Below are 23,333 nucleotides of genomic sequence, written 5' to 3'. Positions count from 1 at the left end.
GAGCAGTGTTGTCACCACCATGATGACCTGAAAAGATGGAAGGCAGCACTCTTGGACACCTGGGTCCAAGAATTCCTGGCAGGGAATGTCACACATGTATGTAAGTACTTTTATCTCTGTTTCACCAGTATCTAAGCTGAATGTCTGCTAAACTAGAATGCGTAATGGTGTGCTTCTCTCCCAAAACCTACAGAGGAGAGGGCTCATAACCTTGAGGCGCATGCCGGGCACTTGGCCAGGTTGCGCTGTGAGTGTGGTGAGTATGGATTTATTATGCTAAATGTAGTCAACTAGGCAAGAAAGAGTAAAGCATTATCTGCAATAAAGTACGTACATTTAAGTTTGTATAGCAATAAATGTGAACTTAGAGCTGTAGTGCAATAAACGAATACTGTCAACTGTACTGCAATAAGCAGGGAAGAGTAAAGCATTAACTGTAAATAATAATACAATAAAGGTTCTAGTGCAATAACTGTGGAATTAGAGCTGTATTGCAACACCTGCATAACCACAACAGTTATGCAACAAAAACTCTAAATTATACCAGGAACTGCATGAAGGTATTTCCAATAAAGTTTGTTATGCAATAGCAGTGGAAGTAGAACTGTTTTACAAGAAATGAGGTACTACAACTGTTCTGCAATAACACATCAAGCAATACCAATAACACTAAGGTAAACTGTCTACATCAGGAATGTCTTGTTTTAACTATTGCAGTTGAGCTATATGTATTCATGCCGTGAGTTAAGATGATGTAGTCAAGTATAACAGTGTAATAGCTGTAGACTGCAAATATAATGCCTGACAAATAAATTGTGTAACACATACAGTACTGGCCAAGGCTGATTCTAGGCCAATATTGTTCACATAATGCTCTGTCATCTACAAACCGCAGGTAAGCAAGGTATATGGGTGAGGTAGCCCACTCCATGAACTGATATTGTTTGTTTACTCCACAGATATTTAAGCCCACTAACAATATACTGTGTACCCCTGCAGTCTATATAGTAATGTATATGTTACCCACTATCTCTGTCATGCTTGAACTTCATGCATGTGTGATTTACTGTCACTGCAGGCTAGTATAACACTTTTGTAGTACTGCCAGGTCATATTTTGTTTCCAGGTAAGCTCTAGGCAAATAGCAGTCAATCAGTAATCAGCAATGACTCAGTAGCTAAGTTTGTTAAATGCAATGTATAGGTACATTTTGGCATACACAGACCAGGGTTTGAATCCAGTGCTAGGTTTTACTACATAATGCTCACAAATTCTCTTTCCACAGGAACTACAGGTAAATGGGTGAGGTATCCCATATTATCAGTAAATAATTGTATGTTTAAATGTCATACACTGTTTGAATCAGTAGCAAGAATGTGAAAATACAGCATAAAATAAAGGAAATAAATATAATAATAAAATAAAGTGAAATATGTAACATATGTATTCTTGGTATGGCTGTATGCCTGGGGTGTCTGCAAAAAATGTTGCTGTGGCCAATTCATACATGCTATGAATATGTCCTCTACAGTCACTGCTATTGGATTCTATCCCCATGTCTGCCAAGCAAGGCATGATAGCTGTTTAGTTTCTGTACTATACACATACATGTCTCTCAAGTGTCCCACTGTCATGTAATGCAATTAGTAGTGTGTAATCCTTCTGTCACAGGTTTATCATCAACATGATTACCTAAATAACAGAGTATCAGTACAGCAGTCCATAGTACACTTTGGTAGTTATATAGGGCCACCTGATGTGCAAGTATTCTGTGTAGTTGTGTACCCACAGTTGTTACTGCTTGGCCTATACTGTCCCATGCAGATAGCTTGAGATGTATGTACATGCTACAGCAGCTATAGGGGACTTGTACACAGAAAGAAAGAACAGACCTGTAGAGTAGATAGTAATATTGTTGTCAAGTATATACCCAATAATAGTAGGTTGGCATACACCGGTCCTTTAGCCTGGCATATCTCAGCCAACTGGGTCCTTGCCAGCTTGCCATACTCCTCTGCTGACATGTGTGCCTGCTCTCCCTGACTTACTAAGCTAACAAAAAAAAATAATAAAACAATTGTGATATGAACTATGAATGTTCACTGCATGGCTAATTTAGAGTGCAAGCACCTTCAGTGATCACTGTACACAAGCTACAGGAATTCAATATCCACACCACTACAAGCCAATTAATATGTGATGTGGCATTCTCACCACTATCAACCAATTAATATGTGATGTGGCTATCCCAACACTGCCACCAATTAATATGTGATGCCCCTGCACTGGCCCAGTAATCAAGGAGCCTCAATCCTCACCACTAGCACAAGTGAGGGACGTGTACATTGGGATGATAACAAATATACACACAGTAAAGTAAAATTTCCCTTAAGAGCACATAGAGATCACAATTAGCCTAGGGCTGGTTTCTTCCTCTCTCTTCAGATTCCCAATAAGACTCCCCACTGGCACAGCTATAGGGATAAGATCTCAGCCGAGTGGTCAAGCCAAAACCTCCAGCACCATGTCTGTCCAACCAATGTTTTGAGTCCCTGCCCAAGTAGCTCACACACACACACACACACACACACACACACACACACACACACACACACACACACACACACACACACACACTTTGAGAATTGATTTATATACAAACACAGACATTCCTGGGGAAGGTTGGCACATGTTCACTAGCTATGCCCTCTTCTGCCCAGACTATAAGGTAGTACCAGCTGCCACCAACCACTCTTATCAGCGACTATAAGGCCCTTCCCAAAGGGTGACCAATTCTACTGTACAATGTTACTATTATCCAAATGGTATGTCCCAGACTGAGGCTATTTAATAGTGGCCTGTAAAGTGTCACCAAATACATATGCAAGTACTACTATCTCTAAATAAACCAACCACAATTAAAAGATTTAAATATATTTAATAATAAATAATAAAAGAACAAGACAATTCTCAATAACTCAACACAGTGACAACAGAGTTCAGAATCGGAGGAAATATTTTAAAACAACATTGCAGAACAGTCTCACATAAATACAGAAAACATCTAAACTAATCTTACTAAGTTCCTATCTATCTCTAAGAGAAATCACTGTAATGTAAATCTCACTTATAGAGCCAGACAAGTGCTGATGAGAGGATGTTGTCAGATCCAAAGACAAATACAAAATGCACAGACTCACTCTCTGAGATAGTTCTTAAGTTACTATCAAATATTTCTGCTGAGTTATCTCAGATTACATCATTCTTTGTCACCTCTGTGTCAAAAATACTTATTTTTTAGAAGTTTGCCTGGAACTGGAAGTCGTAAAACCAGTTAAACACTTATACCTTTGAAACCTGTAATTATTTATGTTTCCAGACAATAGAAAAACATCCAAGCTGCAGACATTCTATCTCTTTGCTGTATCAACTAACTTTATAGCACATTGCAAAACTCTTTACTGTTCAACTTATTTTCTTAGAGTTTTGCAAGTTAACTCTGTATGTTCCAACTTCTACCATGAAAATATACATTTGCATAGGTATATAGTGAATATACATTTCTGCTCTTCTCTAGCAGGGTACACTGTGGTTACATTCTTGAAGCTCAGCACATAACACATAGTTTAACACAAACTTCTGCACCAGCAGTTTAATAACCACATAACATATAGTCTCTAACAATTGTAAGACAAGCCTATGGATCATATTAATATTCACAAATGACATAGAATTATTTACAAAATTGCAGCTAGCTGGGCTGGCAGTCTTCACAGTGCTCATCAGTCCATAGACATATCCCCATTGACAAGCATGCTCAGCACAGCTGCACACCATGCAAACACACTCAAACCTGCTGAAACACATGCCCCAAAGGTAAATAAAGCTTAGCCGTCACCAGACACACACCCTTGCTGAGCAGAGTGGCGCGTCATACAAACGGTCGCCACTGAGCTACAATGAGCTTAAAAGAATGTGGACACACCCCCTTTTGATGTCAGCTACCTCTTCTCTGGAGACCAACATGGTTCTCTGCCTACACAGATGGGATCTGTGGACACAGATACCCATTTGTGCTATTCAGTAATCCCAGCTCATTTGCATTCAAATCCCTGCACAGAATCTGGAAACTACAAGGTTCCAGGTCTTGCCTCATTAGCAACCACAACTGTGTAACATTGTACATAGTCCATACAGGGTCCTATAATGCATTACTGTTATATACTCACAAATTCTATTTTTTTTTTCGTAAAGGCATGTTTGCACACTGCAGCGAGCTGTGCAAACGGGTCTACTTTTATCAGTCAAAGTTACGTTTCTTCGACTAACAAAAGTACAACCTGACTTTCATGAATTCTGGTTTAGTGAACCAGCAATAAAAAATAAAAAAAGGACACTGTTTTGCAGGAGGGTCAAGCACCCCAGCACCCCCCACTCCCCCACTACTGTAGCAAAATGGACTTTAAAGTGTCCTTTTTTATTTTTTTGCTGGTTTTCTGAACCAGAATTCACAAAAGTACACTTTTGTTGAAGTGCACTTTCACAAAAGTCAGGTCATACTTTTGTTAGTTGAAGAAATGTAACTTTGACTAATAAAAGTAGACCTGTGCAAACATACCTGGAGTATTAAAAAAAATAAAATTATTTTACGTTATTTTCCATAAAGTTTTGGACACACTCTGGATAGTTTTGCACATATATGTGTCCACTATGCTATTTCTGACACTCTATGTACACTTTTACAGTCCCTGGTGTCATTTTTACATCCTGTACATGGAATATTTTTGTGTACATTACGGACACCAACACAGGGTCTGCAGGACTGCTTATCTGCTTGCTGGATTGCTCTACCACCCTCATTTGCATGCATATCACCTGCTTATGAGGTGATTGCATGCCACATACACGTCTGTGTTTGCACACTCATGTACGCCCCTAGGTTCTATTTACTGTTTACTTCCATGTAAGCACTGTGCCACTATGCCTACATGGAAAATAAGTCCATGTAGGCTTTATTGAATTGCGCCACTATCTATAATCAAAATGATTATATTACCAAAAATCACTAGCATTACCCCCCCCCCACAAAAAGTTGTAGTAAAACATTTAACACTTTAATTTTGAGATTTCTCTGGTACCCCAATAAGCCAAGAATTGCTTTAAACCATCATGAGAGACTTGGCAGCAGGAGGGATAGAGCTACCAGATCTAGAATTATATTTATTGCCATTAGTTATAAAAACAATATATATTTGGAGTAATAATAATACTTACACAGTCAGGTGGAAAGAGTTTTTAAGAATTTTTTTTTTATAAACTCTAAACATAATATATATTCTAATAATTAGCTCATACTAAATAATAGTCTACATTGGTTATTGAAGGATTACCTCATAGCAAAATGTCACCAAACAAATGACTCCTATTTCATTTCTACTAGGAAAAAGTCACCAAACGAGTGACTCCTATTTCATGTCTACAATATTAAACACTTTAAAAAATAATCTATAGAAACCTGGCATATGAAGCATGGATCTTTCTTATATTTCCTATGAGCGTATACCTAAAATAACATCTCCACCTCAAAGTTAGAAACAATGATCACATTTAAAAAGATAAATCTGCTATATTGGTTTCAATTAATGAAAGATGAAAAGCTACATTTTGATGATTATATTAAGAACAAATATAATTTAGAAAACATCATGGCTATATGTACAATCCTGCAGACAACATATAGAAGGGAAATTAAGTTAATGCAACCAAGGAAAAAAGATCATATCTCAAAATTAATTGAATGTCTAACATTCTTAATGCAGCAAAACACATTGGGACAGGGTATTTTATACAATTATATAGAGTTGTGAGGAGAGAAACACAAACTTGCAATGACAATTATTGGAACTCTTTAACCCAAATTAATAACAGACCTCCAAGGGAAGAAGATAAAAAAATTATTATAATATCTTCTAAACATACAACTTCATCTCTTAGATGGAATCTCTTTACCTGGAATTTTTTGCATAGATTTTTCTGCATATAATTGAATTAAAGTTCAAGCAGAAACAAGTTTGTTGAAGATGTAAACAAGAACTTAAAGTGAATTGGCAACACGTGTTTTTGACTGTACTGTCTTAGTACCTTATTGGAATAACATTATACTATTTTTACAGGCTTTTTTGGAGATAAATTTGTTTTATCTAAATCACGAATCCTTTTTAACACTCCTATTCCTATATTTGTTAAAAAATAAACTATTGCATTTTGTGGTCTATACTATCTACAGTGAGAAAGGTTATAGCTAGGAACTGGAAGAACGAATCTACACCGTCCTTCAAAGAATTTATAAATATTGCAACTGAAGTCAGTCACCTGGAAATCATTACAATTAAGTCAAGAACAATCAGGATTACCTCTTGCTACAGTGAATGGACACAACTTAGAGACCTGCTTGACACGCAAAAATAACTGCATTTTAGATTTAATGCAATGTATAATAACTTGAATGACTTGATGGTTAATGGACACTCCTGTTGATTTTTCTTCTTTTGTGTGTAAGGTTTTAGTTGAAAGTTTTTAATTTATTATGTTCACAAATCTCTGACTATAAATAGTGTTATGATTATTTTACAAATTGAAAGTCCAATAAAATTTTAAAAAGGCATAATTAGTAGAGCATGTGAAATATTACATGCTAACAATAAGAATCACTCAGATTGGGAAGCAAGACTGGATAATCAATTCACAAAGAAACAATGGGAAGACATAGGTATATCTCCCAAATAGGCAACAAAATCTTGAAGATTTAGGATTTTTGCTTGGAAATGTTTACATAGGTATTTTTATACCCCGACTAGACTCCGAAGAATTTTTCCTTAGTTAGCAAATATTGGGTCTGTGATGGGGAAGAAAAAAATAATTGGGAACATATATTCTGGGAGTGCGGTGAGTTGGCAGACTTTAAGGATTCCTTATAGGATGCACTGCCGGAGATGCTGGGTGGGCAGATTGGTGTGAAGGGGAGATGATTTTTCTGAACTATGATACAGAATCCAAATTGCCTAGATATGCTAAGGCCTTGCTGTGTCTAATTATGCTGGCTACCAAAAAAAGCAATTAGTAGAAAATGCAAATCAAAATCTAAACCAGATATACTAGAAGTAGTGAATATAGTAACAGAGATTAAACAACTGGAATTGAGATCTTTAGAAAAGGGTAGGAGCAAACTACATAGGAAAAAATGGAAATTGTTGGGAGCAATGCATACAGGAGAGGAATGAGGTATAAAAGAAGGCAGGACTTAAATGAGCTATGTAATGTTTTACTGAAAATGATTGGGTAGATGATAAGTGATGTATAATGTTTGCAACAGGGAGTGTGCCAGTATGGTTTGTGATGTAAAATACTTGCAACTAGGACTGTGTCTGTGTGGTTTGATATATTTATATAGCTGTATGATTGCCTATGTCATAAGTGATGGTTTAATAAAGATGTTTCTTGTTTAACAAAGGGGGCAGAAACTGAATAATTTATGTACTGTTGCTTAGGTTATATGATATATAGCAATATATGTGAAGTATAATGTTTGTAAACATGAATTTGTTAATACAGTTTAATTACTTTTGTATAAATGTAAATGTACCTGTGTCACAAGTGATAATTCAATAAAAGTATAACTGGACACAGACCAGCCAGTAGCTTATTGACCCAGGGCTGCTGGGCTTTATGGCAGGCACACTTGTCTGTAGGGGCACATAGACCTCTCCAACCATTAGCATGAGTCCCTGGCATAGTTTAGAAAAGGCCAGATTCTCAACCCACTTGCCACCAACAAATACCTATGATCATTTTTGGTGTCATTAGTCAACAAAACTGAATCACTTAGGCCAGGTTTTACACCATTGAGTGACTAGCCCTGGCAAAGCATGAAGTTTTTGACCCATGTTCTCTTATCTTGAGGATACTGCACATCACAGTCGATGCTCAAAACAGTTGGCCTATAGAACTCTTCCCCTTTAGGCACCATCTAGAGTCAGTGCTGCTGCCCACAACTCAATTTTGGATGAATTTGAGGTGGAAACACTCAGCATGTTTTTTGAGAAGTGGGAGGAACCCCACAGAGACACAGGGAGAACATTCAAACTCCATACAGGCATTGGCTGTCAGTAAGGATCAAACCTTGTAGCTTGTACATGGAAAGTGAAGACCTTAGTTGGTGTCCTTATAATTAACTGCTGTTGCTGATGATGATGACGGGCTTTGAACTGTCATTTAGATGGAAACGGAAAGTTTATTATATGATGTAGCAGTCAGCTAGGCCCAGCGCTGCTCTAGAAACTTTCTCATCTCTGCATATTTTCTAAGTGGAGCTATACAGTCACATGACTTACACTGCCTGCTCATTCTAACACGTATGTCTAATAAGCAGAAAACAGTTATGCTTCCCTATCTCTGCTTACGTAACCATATACCTAACGATGCTTCTATTCATGTGCCTCTTACAATGGCATTATCCTAACAGTGCCTTATACATATTGCATCCTAACAGTGTTGCTTCTAATAATTCATATTGAAGCCTAACAACTTTATTTCTAACAATGCCCTAGTCATCGAACTATGTCCTGTGTATATTGTACACCAACAATATGGTTATGCTTTCCTATCTCAATTTCACATAGAGGTAGCAGCAATATGCTATCTAAAGTAATTCTATCTGAGTAAATCCATCATCATCTGTCAGCTGGTATAGAGGATGAAAGCTATGAGCTGTTAAGAAGCTACATATTGTGGTACTGGGTTTGATTAACCAGACAGTGCTTTGGGGCAATCAGGAATTTGGGCTAGGCTCCTTGATGGTCTCCTGGATTGCATGCCTAGTAACAACCTATAGACCTAACACTTCTGCCTGAAGAATTCCCCCCTAAAACCTAAGATCTTATAGAGTTATAAAGGCTCTTAGCACTGGCTCTGAAAGGAAAACTTCTGCCTGGAGAGACAGAATTGGAAGGGTTGAGCATTAAGGGAGCTGGAGAAGTGTCTTTGAACCTAGAAGAGTTTTGAAAGTACTTACCAAGTGTTGCCTGAGGCTAACAAGTCCTACGATTAAAGTGAATGGATGTGGATCATGAAGATCTAACATTATGGTAAGTAAATAACATTTGTTTCAAGTACAATAGATAGGGTCTATATTATAAGAACGAACACTTAAAATGTCAAGCACCAGTTTGTCGACATATTTTAAGCGAACGCTTTTATAAGCGAAAGCTCTAAAGGTCTAAAATGTTAAGTTCAAAATATCATAGTTGGCCAACACACGCAAATCCAGCAGTGACATAAAGATGTGTACATTATGAATTAAGCATGCTTACCTTAATTATAGTGTGATCACGGAGCTGGTATATATAATTAGCAGGTGGTGTGGGGTGCAGCTCCCCACATGGGGAGTGCAAAAATTTGAGAAAAATAAGTGTATGTGTGTTAACTGGTTTGTGTTTCAGAAAGTGCCATTTTGGTCATGTAATTTTGGAGATTTACTGTTGGCAGTTGCTATGGTTACTTCATTTACTTTACAAACAGGAAGGATTGTAGCGTATATTTAGGGTGTTCATTACAAGTGAAATTTACTGTGTTTGCAGTTCATGTCCAATGCAGCAGTGGGGGATTGGTGTTGGACAACTAAAATATTTTGAGAATGTTGGTTTCAACGTTGTCAGTTTTTGCTTTTAAGGGCGTTCGCTTAAAACATGTCGACAAAGATGCGTTTGACATTTTAAGCATTTGTTCTTATAATGTAGACACTAACTGATACTGGTGTGTCTGTTTCTATTTCCATGTCCACTCTTTTTTTTAACATTTTAACAAATACTTTTTTATGTATCTGAACATTTTTCACACACTAGTTAATTTTTCCCAATACAGTTAGTATTTTTACATTGAAAATATAATTTTTAGTCTTGCCTTGCAAATGTACTTTAGCACAATATGTTCATTTAATATGTCCAGTGCTTTTCACGCTTGTGCATTTACTTTCTTTATTGTTATGGACTTATGAAGCTTGATCTTTAGTGCTACATCAATAACACATTTTCTGCTGGATCTATTGCACAGAGATATGAAGCCATGAGTATGACCCAGATTACTTAAGTTCAGTTAGCAACCCAGATGCTGTAAGAGTTGGCTGGGGAAGGAGAGGAAAGAAAGGCCTGGTCTGCTTATCTCTCCCAGAAGTAGGATTAGTGGTGTGTTTCATTGGATGTGCAGTTCTGCATTTCCCAGGGAAGCCAGAGATGAATGGATGCATCTGTCTTCAAGTTAAAGACAAGGGAAGAAACATCAGGAGGGTGACAAGCCCTCACCCTGACCTTTTGTACTCACATGCCTTGGGACCCAACAGGTATGAGAATGTATTTGTTAAAGTAAACATTACAAAAATACCCTGGTGGCTGCCTGGATGATTATGCCTGGCACAACTGTATTTCACCTGGGTGAGGAAATAAAAGGGCATGGCTACAGCAATCAGATATGGTCAGCAGAAACAAGACACCCCAAAGTATGAAAAAAGTAAGGATAATACAATTTTTTACCTTTTTAATGATTTCCCTGTATTTGGGCTTGTGAACGGCAGCAGCCATTGTCTCATTCTTCCTCAGCTTCTGCATTCTTCTGTCCGGATCTCCATATTTAAGCCAATGTTTGTAACTTTTGAAAATGTTCTGAGTACTTTATCTAAGCTCAAACCAAATTCACATTTCACAGAACACTAACATTTTGCCAACATAAGGCATCACATCTCATTAAACTTGGGAGTGGTTTAAGCTTGAAGTGTCCAGTTAATGTTTTATACATCTGGTCTTTGGATTTATCCATATATTTTTACAGCTGAATCAATAATGCCATTATGTTGAATAATGTCATCAGTTGCTTCATCAAAGCAGTGCCATTTACCACAAAAAATTTTGTATCTTTATATGTATGCAGAACATGACTCCAGTTCACATTTAAATTATTTAGTTCTTCGCAACTAAGTCATCAAAAGATCTCATCACAACCTTCTATTTTCTTTTTTAATACAATTTGATGTGAATAAACTTATAAGTCCATGAGCCTGCTTGAAGACCCGCTTTTGCCAAACACAGACTGAGCATAGACTGATCACAGAGTACTGTCCCATGAGCAGTTTACTTTATACAGGTGAGGCTCACTTTTATGGAACACTGTGAACTACACAGTATACCACAAGTGTGTATAGTCAGAACGTGCTTTAACACAATGTTTTGCCACAAACAAAAAATGTCTTACTTAAATGCAACCTAACTTGGCTGTTGGGTCATTCAGAGTCTTACTCCCCCACAGTATCCTAGCACTCTGTCAATAAAACTTACAGATTTGAACCATTTTTTCAAGTTGATCAAAAATCATTCAGGTATCAATCATTCAGTTTATTGATCAAAAATCATTCCGTTCTGCATTATCATCTGTATTTCCTTCAATGAGTATAACACTGGCTGGAGTTAAGTCAAAAGCAACCAAACTTCATTTCACTGGTCAGGCAATTAAAAACATTAAAAGGTTCATCAGTGCTGGAAAGCCTGTCTACAAGCCCTTATTTTATTGGTTTCCTTGAAACCAAATGGACTTTAACCTTCTTTCTGAAATCACATTTAAACTGCTCATAGTAAAATTGCGTAACCTTCCATTTGCCAGAGCCAGTATTACGGCTGAAATCATATTTATTTATTTATTTATTTAGGTATGTATGTATGTATGTATGTATGTATGCATGTATGTATGTATGTATGTATATATGTATGTATTTTATCCTTTGTTAACCTGGTAAGTCCTACTAGCTAGTGGCGTCTTTTCAGGCAGATCTGAGGTGGAATTTATACTACAAAGGGAAATTTGGCCAGGGGTTTGGGGAAGTTTCTTTTTGACTGGTGCTGTGGAATCATTTACATCCACATGAGCTACCACCAACTCAAGCAGATGTGGCCTCTGTTTAACATCTCATCCAAATGATGACATACCCAGGAGTGCAGAACATCCTTTATATTGCACTAGTGTCAGCAATCAGTTTACAAGGTATGGGAATAGAACACTCTGCAACAGAGATGAGTGTGCTACCGGTTTGTGCCACTGACACTGAGCCAACAAACTATTGTCAACAAAACTGCAAGAGCCACAAGAAATATGTATTTCAAAAGAAAGTACAAGTGGAATCAATTTGTAGCCAAGAATTTTGGAGCTTTATGCTTGTTTGCACAACATGCTCAAAAAATCTTCAACACCTTCAAGAATATAGTCTCCGCACTCAACACACTATAGTACCATGCCAGAACGTTTCTGGAGGACATACCTTTTTAGTGTTAATAATTATGCTAAGAAATTTAATTACAGAGCAGATGAAGGAAATCCTGACTAAATGAACACAGGTGCAGTTGCTGAGTCAAAATCCCCCTCCCTTCAAAAATAAAGCTTAGACATACAAATAAGCAGAGAGATAAATAAATAGAAAGACAGATAGAGAGACAGAGTTGCAGATATAGGGATTCCATTCAAATGACTGATTGATGAACAGACTGGGCTGTTGCATAAATGGTCGCACTGTCAAGTGATAACACAAGGCTAGTCTATTGTTGTGGGGAGATTGTGGGTCAGCAGTAAGTGTGGATTTGTCCTCCTGTCCTGCTGCTACCAAGCTATGTTCCCACAAATCCCATCTACTCTTGCTGGGTACCACTATAGTTCCTTACTTCATAATCCTGGACATGTCTCTTCACCAGTGGCCCTAGATCAGTATTTCTATATCTAAGGTGACACGGGCATGGTGGCATTGGGGGACTTCCATCCTGCAAAAAAAACACTGTTTTTTTGAGTCTTATTTTTGAAGTTGTGATTTTTTAATATTTTGTGGTTTGATAGGGCAATTTTCAACTTTCTGTGTTTTTAGATTATCTGTAGTAGAATCAGCTACATATATAAGTATCAAAATATATATAAATGCAGATACTGACATAGCTGGAAACTGCTACTCAAAGACATAGTGAAATGATACAAACAACCATCATGTACATTATGTATTGTATGCTACCAGGAACTACTGTGATTCATGACTATGAATCACGGTTATCAGTGGCAGAGTACAACACATAAACATCATGTAAAACCAAAGAAAACCAGAGCGAGAACCGTTAAAGAACTGGATTTATTAACATAAGCGCTTTCAGAAAAGTCAGTGCTCTTCCTTCATCAGATAAAAATCCACTACATTGCCACTTTGTTTTACATTGACACAATATTCTAATTAACCAATCAATGCAGTCAACATAAACATCATGGCTAGGAGTGATTCATAAAAAATGTTTCACACCATAGACATAATGATCATTCTGGTATCATTTGCATAACATGGCGATTATTTCATTACTGTGGGGGTAGGACATATTTCCTTGTGGTATCAGGTTCGCCTACATCATGGGGAATTCCTTTGGGAGTAGGGAGTTTTCTTCTGTTCAATGGAGGTGTTAGTTTTTTATTTTGACAGTGTACTCAGCTCTGTATCTTGAGCAGTTTATCAGTAGGAAATGCTAATTGCTGTGCTGTAATTCTGAATTGCCTAAGAGTGGGAAGGAAATAGTCTCATAACTATAGTGTGCACGGAGGACAATGCCTATACAGTGGAGCAAGACTATGCACAAGGTGTTGCCCATCTGTGTAGCACAACTCTTTATGAAGTACTAAGAGCATTCGTACACAGGTATACTTCATTCCAGCTCTGCTCCACTGTGTTGCAATGCTTATGAGTAGCGTCTTCAAAGAAGCACTTCATATATACACAACATGTAATATCCAAATAAAAAGCAACATCAGTTAATGGTATAAGTGTTAGATATCAGTACTGTCTGGAACTTTGTACCTTACGGGAACACTGAAAGACAAGTAAGAAAGTTTAAAACAAGAATTGTTCAGATTTTACTTTACATTAAAGTGGATAGAATTTCAAAATCCCTCATCCCATAATAATGTGTTCACTAACGGTACTAAAAGGCTGATCAATGGAGTTTCTGAGCAATTATGAATTAATAGCCATTTCTTCTTTCCAAGACACTGAAATCATTTTTTACTTTTCTAATGCAATTCCCAACTTTATGGTATTGCTTGTATTTCTTTGAATTAAAATACATTTGTTCTGTCAGTTAAAATATTAATTTTGTTCTTGTTGCTCCACTTTCAGTGAAAAACAGCAACTAAGTTCATAGGTTCATAGGTTCATAGGTTCATACTAGGCTATCTGCCCGAGGGCATTTACAAGCCTAGCCCATAGTTTTGTGGCTTACGCCACCCCTTTAGTATGGGGAACTATACCCATTAATTTGCTGTGCCTCTGTTGTGCAGTGACACTGAGGTAATCCCTGGGGTATATCTGCGATCTCCCATCCATTGGTCAAGATTTCTCTTGAACAAGGCCAGCGAGGTGCTCTGCCTCACATATACCGGGATTTTATTCCACAGCATAGGGAGTCTTTGGGTGATGAATCTATCTCTCCAGCACGTCCTATTAATAGACGTGTCGAGGTTTAAGTCTCCCGCCCTTGTGGCTCTGATGGATCTAGATTTTTTGAGGTGAAGCATATTCATCAAATCTGGGTTTGACATGGCCTTGTATGTTAGGCAAAGGTCACCTCTGAGCAAGCGGTGGCGACTGAATAGAGCTGGAGTTCTTTCAGTCGGGCAGCATAGGACAGATGTTTGAGACCCTTTATCCTTTTGGTGAGGAACTTTTGTGGCCTCTCCAGCTGCTGCAAGTGTCGGGTCAGATACATTCGAATGGGGCATTGTACTCAATCATTGGTCTGATGAGTGATGAGTATAGGGAGACTATGACCTCCCTTGATCTAGATGAGAATCCCTTCATGATAAGGTGGGCAATGTAGAAGGTCTTCCTAACTACTTTAGCTACATGGGTGTCGAATGACAGACTACTATCAACCTGGGTCCCCAGGTCCCTGATAACTTCTTCTGTGCTCAGTGGATTGCCACCTATTTGGTAGCTAGGGGTAACCTTGTTTTTCCCGAAGGGTATGACTATGCATTTTTGGCATTTAACTTTAGGCCATGGCTCTGGCACCAGTTATCCATTTCTGTGAGACCCTTCTGAAGGATATCTGTGTCAGATGTGTTTTCTACTATGGCGCCCAGTTTGCAGTCATCTGCAAACTTTGTCAGCCATAACCCTCCTGTGTTTGCTTGTACTTGGAAAAGTAGATGCCAAACAAGAGTGGGCCCAGGACTGAGCCCTGTGGTACACCACTTGTGACAGGCTTTGAGTCTGACATGGCGCCAGCAACTCTGACCCTGTGGGTTCTGTCACTCAGCCAGTTTGCAACCCATCTTGTGATGTATGGGTTAACATTTAAGCTGATGAGTTTTTCAATGATACCCGAGTGGGGTATTGTATCGAAGGCCTTCGCCAGATCGAGGTAGGCTGTATGGACTGCCTTTCCCTCATCAATGGCTTTGGTGACTGTTTGAAAAAGTCAACCAAGTTTAGAAGGCATGATCTGCCTTTGACAAAGCCAAACTGGGATGGATCCAAAGTCTGCAAATTCCCTATGTCTTTATTTATGAGGTCCATTATGATCCTCTCCATGGCTTTGCAGATAAGGCTTGTCAAGCTAATGGGCCGGTAATTTCCAGGGTCGGTGGAGGCACCGCCTTTGTGAAGTGGGACCACAGTTGCAGTGCGCCACTCCCTGAGTACGTATCCAGAGGTAAGACTATGATAAAACAGCTGTCCTAGCTGTGGGTTTAATTCCTCATTGAGTTCGTGGAGCACACAGCCGGGGACACCATCAGGTCCCATGGATGCTGTGTTTTTTGCTTTGGAGAGAGCAGTTCTCACTTGGGCGTTGGAGATGTTTGGGGGGCTGCAATCGCTTGGTAAATCCATCAATGTGCTGGGACAGTCTATCAATGAATGGGGGCATCTTTTTTTATTTTTATATTTATAATTTGTTAAACCAGGCTCCAATCTTAAAATAAGCCCTTGACAGAGCAGGGGTTTTAAATATTCAATGTATGATTAAACAAAAGTCTTTTTTTAGTGCACCAGATCAACTATCATGTTTTTGAGAGGTTGAAGAAAACTAAGGCAACCTAGACCAGTGGATGGGGAATAGGGACTAGCCTATTCCCAAACTTCCATTGGTCAGTGTACTCCTTGATTAGCTGACCCCCCCCCACACTGGCTAGGTCATTTTCTCCTGACCGACCCAATTCTACTCCAGGCAGACTTACGTCACCTCCCACTATCCACGATTGATTGGACATTAAAACACTGTAGTGTGTTTCCTCCAACTGTGTTCCATTGGTCCCTTAACATTATTGCCATTCTATCAGACTTCTCACTTTTTCATCCAAAGTTTTTGAACCTTTGTCATCTTTATCCTATTTGATTTGTTAAATTATGTCCATGACTTCCCTGTATAATTGTCTGGTATTTTAATTACAGGATCATTAAATCCCCCTGGCTCCCTATTACCTTACTTTTTATCAATTTATACACATGACCAAAAACTCTTTTTTTGCTGTTTAAACAAACCATAAAAGTAAATAAAGCTTTTAAAAGTAAGAAATAAAATGTACCCTGACGTGACATTTCTTAGCAGATCTGATGACGCATAAGTAAAAGCAGTATCAAGAAGTTTTAAAAACATTTTTCAAAAACTTTTGTAATAAAACTTAATTTCCTTGAACAATGAATACATGGCTAACTATTTCAAGTAACAATCTAATATAGCAAACTGCTTTTTAACAGATACTTATATCGAATTTTTAATTTTATTATGTTTTTCTATTTCTGCTAAGAAACCATTACTCAAGACCCTAAATTGAAATGACTCAGCCTTATGACATTTATTTTATTTAACTTGGAACAGTCAAGCCTGCTCTTTTTTGGCCCCTCAAAAGTCAATATTTCTCTATAGTTATTTGTGCTTCATGAATACCTCCCATTAGGGAAGCTACTTCGACTTCAGCCTATCACCGGAGTAACAGATGGACACAAGTCTATGCCTTTAAGCTAGGGCTAGTGTTTTACCATAGGCTGAAATCCCTCCAATAGCATAATATAATATAATTTACTATCCTATGAAAATCAAGCCCAATGATTGCCACACCCACCACCAACCTAATTGATTTTTCTTTTACTAACAAATTTTACTAACAAATACTGGAAATGGTATAAATAAATGCTCAAAATGTTTGATATTGGTTATTTAATTGCACTCATCTACCTAGTATATTTTTTAATAATAAAAATTAAAAAAATCAAGTTTTTTGGGAGCTTTCTTATGTTCTTTCATGGTGGTTTCCTAAGCATGCAGCTCACAAAACTAAGCCAGGTTAACACATTTCTCAGTCCACGAATGAGATGCCTTACCCTGGAAAACTGATTTTTAACAGTGGATGGGGAATAGGAAATTTACACCTGGCCTGGCTTCCATGTCCCTTATGGACAGAGGTAGCTTATAAATTCCTGGCTCTCAATGTCCTATTCAGAAACAAGACATCATTACAATTTGGGGAAAACTTGGCTAAGCTTAGAAAGGCCCACTTGGGTCATTATACTAGTAACAATCTATGAATCTATAAATCTCTAGTTTATCTGGCGAAACCCTACACAGACATGGAGAGAACATACACTGTACTCAGACGTCAGCGTATAACACTAGAACCTGTAGCACAAACTCCAGGAAACATGATTCTAGTTTTCAAATAAATGTTTGTGTGTGTATGAATGAGACTGAGGAGGTAACAATCAAAAACACAACTCAGAAAACAGATGGCAGTATAAGTTAAAGAATGGAATGGGATACTACAACGTAAAGCACATAGAAGAAAATTAATATGCTAGTTGCTAGGCATGCTAGGCAATGTTTATTTAGTAAGTAAGGATTGTCAGATGATTAATTTTAACAAATGTTGCTTTTTGACTTACTATGTCTGTGTGTGTGTGTGTGTGTGTGTGTGTGTGTGTGTGTGTGTGTGTGTGTGTGTGTGTGTGTGTGTGTGTGTGTGTCTGTGTGCGTGTGTGCGTGTGTGTGTGTGTGTGTGTGTGTGTGTGTGTGTGTGTGTGTGTGTGTGTGTGTGTGTGTAAAGAAGGGGCAGTGAGGTGTAGAAATACAGTTTAGTAAAATGTTTATTTTTGCTGTGAAGATATGTTTGTTCATTGTACATGGGGTATTTAAAATTCCTTCCCTGTTAAGGGCTAATTTTAATGTAGATGTTTAAAACACCTATTTCTCATTACAGATGCAGAAAATACTAGACAATAATGGAAAACATGGGGTGGGTAAGGCCAGTATATAACCAAATGGGATAGGTTATCTAGAGTGCAAAAAGAAAACTGCCTAGGTTTAAAATGCCCTGCAAGCACAGCTAGCCTAGTAGTTACTTACAAACCTAGGAACCTATAAGCTCAGAAAACTGCTGAGGTCAATGGATACTACTGTGCAATGGTTTTAATGTAAATGAATGGTAAAATATAGTGATGTAAGGCTTGTGTCTGCTAATGCAGAGCAATGTGTCACTGCAGAAACTGCAGGGGCCCTGATCTCCATAACCATAAGGAGGACACACAAGGATTGATTAGAGGCCACAGCTATTTCAAAACATTCACTCACAGAGTTCAGAGCCCAAACGTCTGGTCATCTGTTGATCGCATTGTAAACTACCAGGACTGGGGATTTAAGTAGCATTACAGAAGTAGAATGCAAGATAGTCCTGTTCTATGTGGGGAAATGTATTCTATCTTTATGGCCTGGTTATTTTTGTAATTAGGAAACAGGTCATAAAGCATCTCAAGCAAAGCTCACAGTACACTTCTTTGATATCTCTGGATAAAAAACAACCCCTATATTCTGGTAAAGCTCGCCTTATGTAAACATCTTTAGATGCTCCTATCTGTTCAAACACTGTTCTTTCCTTTTTCTTCCCAGGTGTGCTACCTCTCATTTGTCTACTTTACCCCTACCCATTACCTTCTTATTCCCATCCCATTACCCTCTCTCCATCTGCAAAATCTTTGCATTGTAATCTTTCCTTATTATTCCACCTGACATTACTACAGACCTACTCTTTGTGAAAACTCCATGTTGTAATTCTTCCACATTATTCCCCCTTATATTACTACAGATCCTCTCTCTGTCAGAACTCCATGTTTTAATCTTTCCATGTTATTCCACCTGATGTTACTACAGACCCTCTCTTTGTCAGAACTCCATGCTGTAATCCTTCCATATTATTCCCCCTGATGTTACTACAGACCCTCTCTCTGTCAGAACTCCTTGTTGTAATTATTCCATGTTTTTCCACCTGACATTACAACAGACCCTCTCTCTGTCAGAATTCCATGTTGTAATGCCCCACTGTGAGCTACTTATCAAAGTCTTCTTACCCTCTTTCTACATATGAAATAACTTCATTTTTATTTGACACCTGAATGGTAAACATTTAAGATGAAATGTAAGTTTTAAATTATCCAATATTTGTGAGTATATGTACATATAGATATATATATATATATATATATATATATATATATATATATATATATATATATATATGTGTGTGTGTGTGTGTGTGTGTGTGTGTGTGTGTGTGTGTGTGTGTGTGTGTGTGTGTGTGTGTGTGTGTGTGTGTGTGTATATATATATATATATATATATATATATATATATATATATATATATATATATATGTCAAACTATTGGCATGTATTAAATGTTTGTTTTACATTCCTTGTGTTACTCTTTGTGCACTGCCTTCAAGATTCAGGTCACGCCTGAAAAAAAGTCCTTTGATCAGTGTACTTAGCAGCTGAGTAAATGTGTAAGTAAGTACTTAGCAGCTGAGTAAATGTGTAAGTAAGTAAGTAAATACATAAATAATTAAATAATCTACTGAGTAGTTATCTAAGTAACCTTTTCTATCTGTGATGTGTTACATCGTCATCTTATGTTATCCTTGATGCATCCTTTTATTTTACTTTCTTCTTCAGTATTGCTATATTTTTACATTGCTAATTATTCTTACCCTTCTTTACTGATAGCAGACTAGAGCACTCAAGCATGTTATATTTCTTCAAAAAAGAATGCCGTAAAAATATATTAAGAAGTAAGCATAGAATCTGAAAGATTTAATGCCTTTTAAGGCATCTAATGGAGTTCACAATTATGATAAGCAGTCACTTGTCATAAGACCTGATTAGAAACATGTACAGTTAGATAAAAGGCATAGTTGTGGGTATGCTAAGATGGCCAGTTGAGATTCACACACACACACACACACACACACACACACACACACACACACACACACACACACACACACACACAAACAGACACACACACACACACAATAATCATTGAACTATGCTTAAAGTAATCATCAGGCCATGCTGAATGCAAAGCAGGCAATCCTATGGCTCAGGGGAAATTTGTACACAAATTGGTCTGTCGCAGTACATTAGATGCTCTGTACAGCTATGCTATATTTTTGTCCTTGAGCATTTTTATAAAGTTTTTTTTCTTTTAATTCTGCCCTTCTGTCCTGGTGCTACCAAGCTATGTTCACACACATCCCATCTACTCTTAACTGGATATCTCTACAGAGCCTTACTACACAATCCTGAACATGTCCCTTCACCAGTTTGCCCCACTGACTTCTCAAAGAGTTGGCTTTGTAGCCCTACAGCTGTGAAGCAAAGACTTTATTGGGAGCTGTATACTGGGTGCCAGAAGCCATCATACTGGGGTGACATTTGGACACTCTCCTTACCCTTGAGTCATGATATGCAGTGATGTCAACACATCATGTGATTATAGAAAGCACAAGGCAATTAAGTCACAAGACCACTTACGCTTTGCCAATACCCACTCTCATACCAAACTTCCCTTCTCAAGAACAAGAAAGCAGGTCAGTCCCAGAGTAAATTTTTGGGTACCCATCCAATCATCCAGGTTTAATTTGAAGGATGCTAAGGCATCACTTTGCTGAAATTGCAAGGGAATTCTGTTCAATGGGGAATGTAGGAGCTAGGCAATAAATTTACCTCTGCACTGCACACACAGACATTGGATAACTTAAAACCTACATTTCATCTTAAATGTTTACCGTTCTGGTGTCAAATAAAAATCAAATGAGTTCATATGTGGAAAACGGGTAAGAAGACTAAGATGAGCAGCTCGTATTGGGGTATTACAACATGCTGATGGACTTTTAAGTCCCTAGTTCTAGCATTAGTGGAGCTATATTACCTGCAAAGATACAAGAGATTAAAGACAATGGAGCCCCTAAAGGTGTGGAAGGCAAGGCACAAACACACTAAAACAGCATGTAGAAACCAAGTAAACAGCATTTCAAGCTTTTCCTGGTAGCTCAGGAACTTTAGGCCAACATTCTTTTTGGTTAGGAACCTCTGGGATCTCTTCAGTTGCTTAATATGTCTGGAAAGGTACATCCCCAAAGGGGTATTGTACTCAATAATTAATCTAATTAGGGTTGCATACAGTAGGGATGATAACATCTTTTAACCTGAATTTCATGCCCTTAGATATTATTCATACTAAACAGAAGGATGTGTTGACTATTGTTGATGCATAGTGGTCAAAGGAGTGGGAATTATCAACCCAGGTTCCAGGATCCTTGATTACATTAGCACTTTTCAGTAGTGTATTGGCTAAAGTATTCATGGAGAGAGAAAGTTGTTCACATATACGTTTAGCTCTTTTTCCATAAATCTGTTGTTTATGAAGAATAGTTATTTGTGTTTATTTTTTTAATTAATTATTTTTATAGTTATTTGTTGACTGGGGAAGTCAGACTGAGTGTAGAATGCCTTTTCATCAGAGGTTGAGGAAGAAAAGCTCTATTGGTAGAATATAATATAAGATTCAGTGCAAATTAACCCAGGTAAATTAAACATTAGTATAAGCTTTGATGGTGCAGTATTAGAAAATGATAAGACAGTGGCATATTGCACCAGTTCAGATTACAGAAAAGCATATTGAATGAAAGTGTACATTCAGAATGTTACTGGTATTTTCTGCTGAAATCAATGGTTATCAGAGGGGGGGGGTTGACAAAAATACCCAGTTTGCAGTCATCTGGAAATTTAGTTACCCAAAGGTCCTGCTTCTCTATCTAGAGATCAGATAAGTAGAGGCCAGAACAGAGGGGTCTCAGTACTGAGCCCTGAGGCACACCAGTAGTTATCCTCATACTTTCTGAAGAGGCACCTGCCACCTTAAATACGTGGGTTCGATCTTTCAGCCAGTTGGCTATTCACTTCACCATGTATGAATCTACTTTTAAGCCACCTGGCTTATTAAAGATCCTGGCATGTAGTATAGTGCTGAATGCTTTGGCCAGATCAAAATAATCTGTGTGAAAATAATTACTGCCTGTCTACAGCCTGTGTGACCATCTTGAAGAAGTTAACTAAACTGAGTAGGAAGGATTTCCCTTTGACAAAACCAGACTGATGTGAGTCTCATCTGTGGTCATAGCATTCCTACCTCATGTGCAGCAGAGCTGGCCATTGGCTGCTTTGTCCTCTCCTCTACCAATGGTCAGAGCCTGTTTCTGACTTCACGCTGCCAGAGGAACTTCTTCATGAAATTTACTATAAATATTTATTCACAGCAAGCCATTTGATGAACTGATGCTGTTGCTATACCTGCATAGCAAAACATCACAACATTATCATGCTGCTGGAAGTCACAGCTTGCTGACTAAAGGGCAATTTCATGGAGCCCCCTTGTTGTTCAGTGAAGTATTATGAACTGATTAATTAAATATTAGATAGCTGTGCTTGGTGACTGGGGTTGATGACTTTCTCCAGCCAACATTTTGAAATGGCCTCGTAGTGTTAATTTATTTATGCAGCTGATTCTAGTTTGTACCTCTCTCACATCTTCTTTAAAAATGCTTAATTGTCATTTCTTAAATTGTCTTGTAACAAAGCAAGCTTGCCATCACATGGAAACCGCACATAAAGTGCCACATGCTACTCCCTCCACTCTTATCATTTCAGTGTTGGTTTTTGTACCCACACGTTTTATGTTTATGCTTCTGCTAATACCTTTTAAGTTGCCGTTTAACACCCATTTGCGGTAATGGCTTAGTCATATCCTTCCTGTTCTTGTCTAGGCTGTTATTTGAAATGTCACAATCTGCTATACATTGCCATTGCATCATCTTTTATATTACTGCAGTGTTTAATTCTGTGTTTGCTTTTAAGAAGAAATAATAGAACTCTGATTCATTTTACT

The sequence above is a fragment of the Protopterus annectens genome, chromosome 1.part1 (assembly GCF_019279795.1).
Source record: "Protopterus annectens isolate FY-2018-M chromosome 1.part1, PAN1.0, whole genome shotgun sequence".
Taxonomy (NCBI): domain Eukaryota; kingdom Metazoa; phylum Chordata; order Ceratodontiformes; family Protopteridae; genus Protopterus; species Protopterus annectens.
This window is presented reverse-complemented; position numbering follows the sequence as displayed.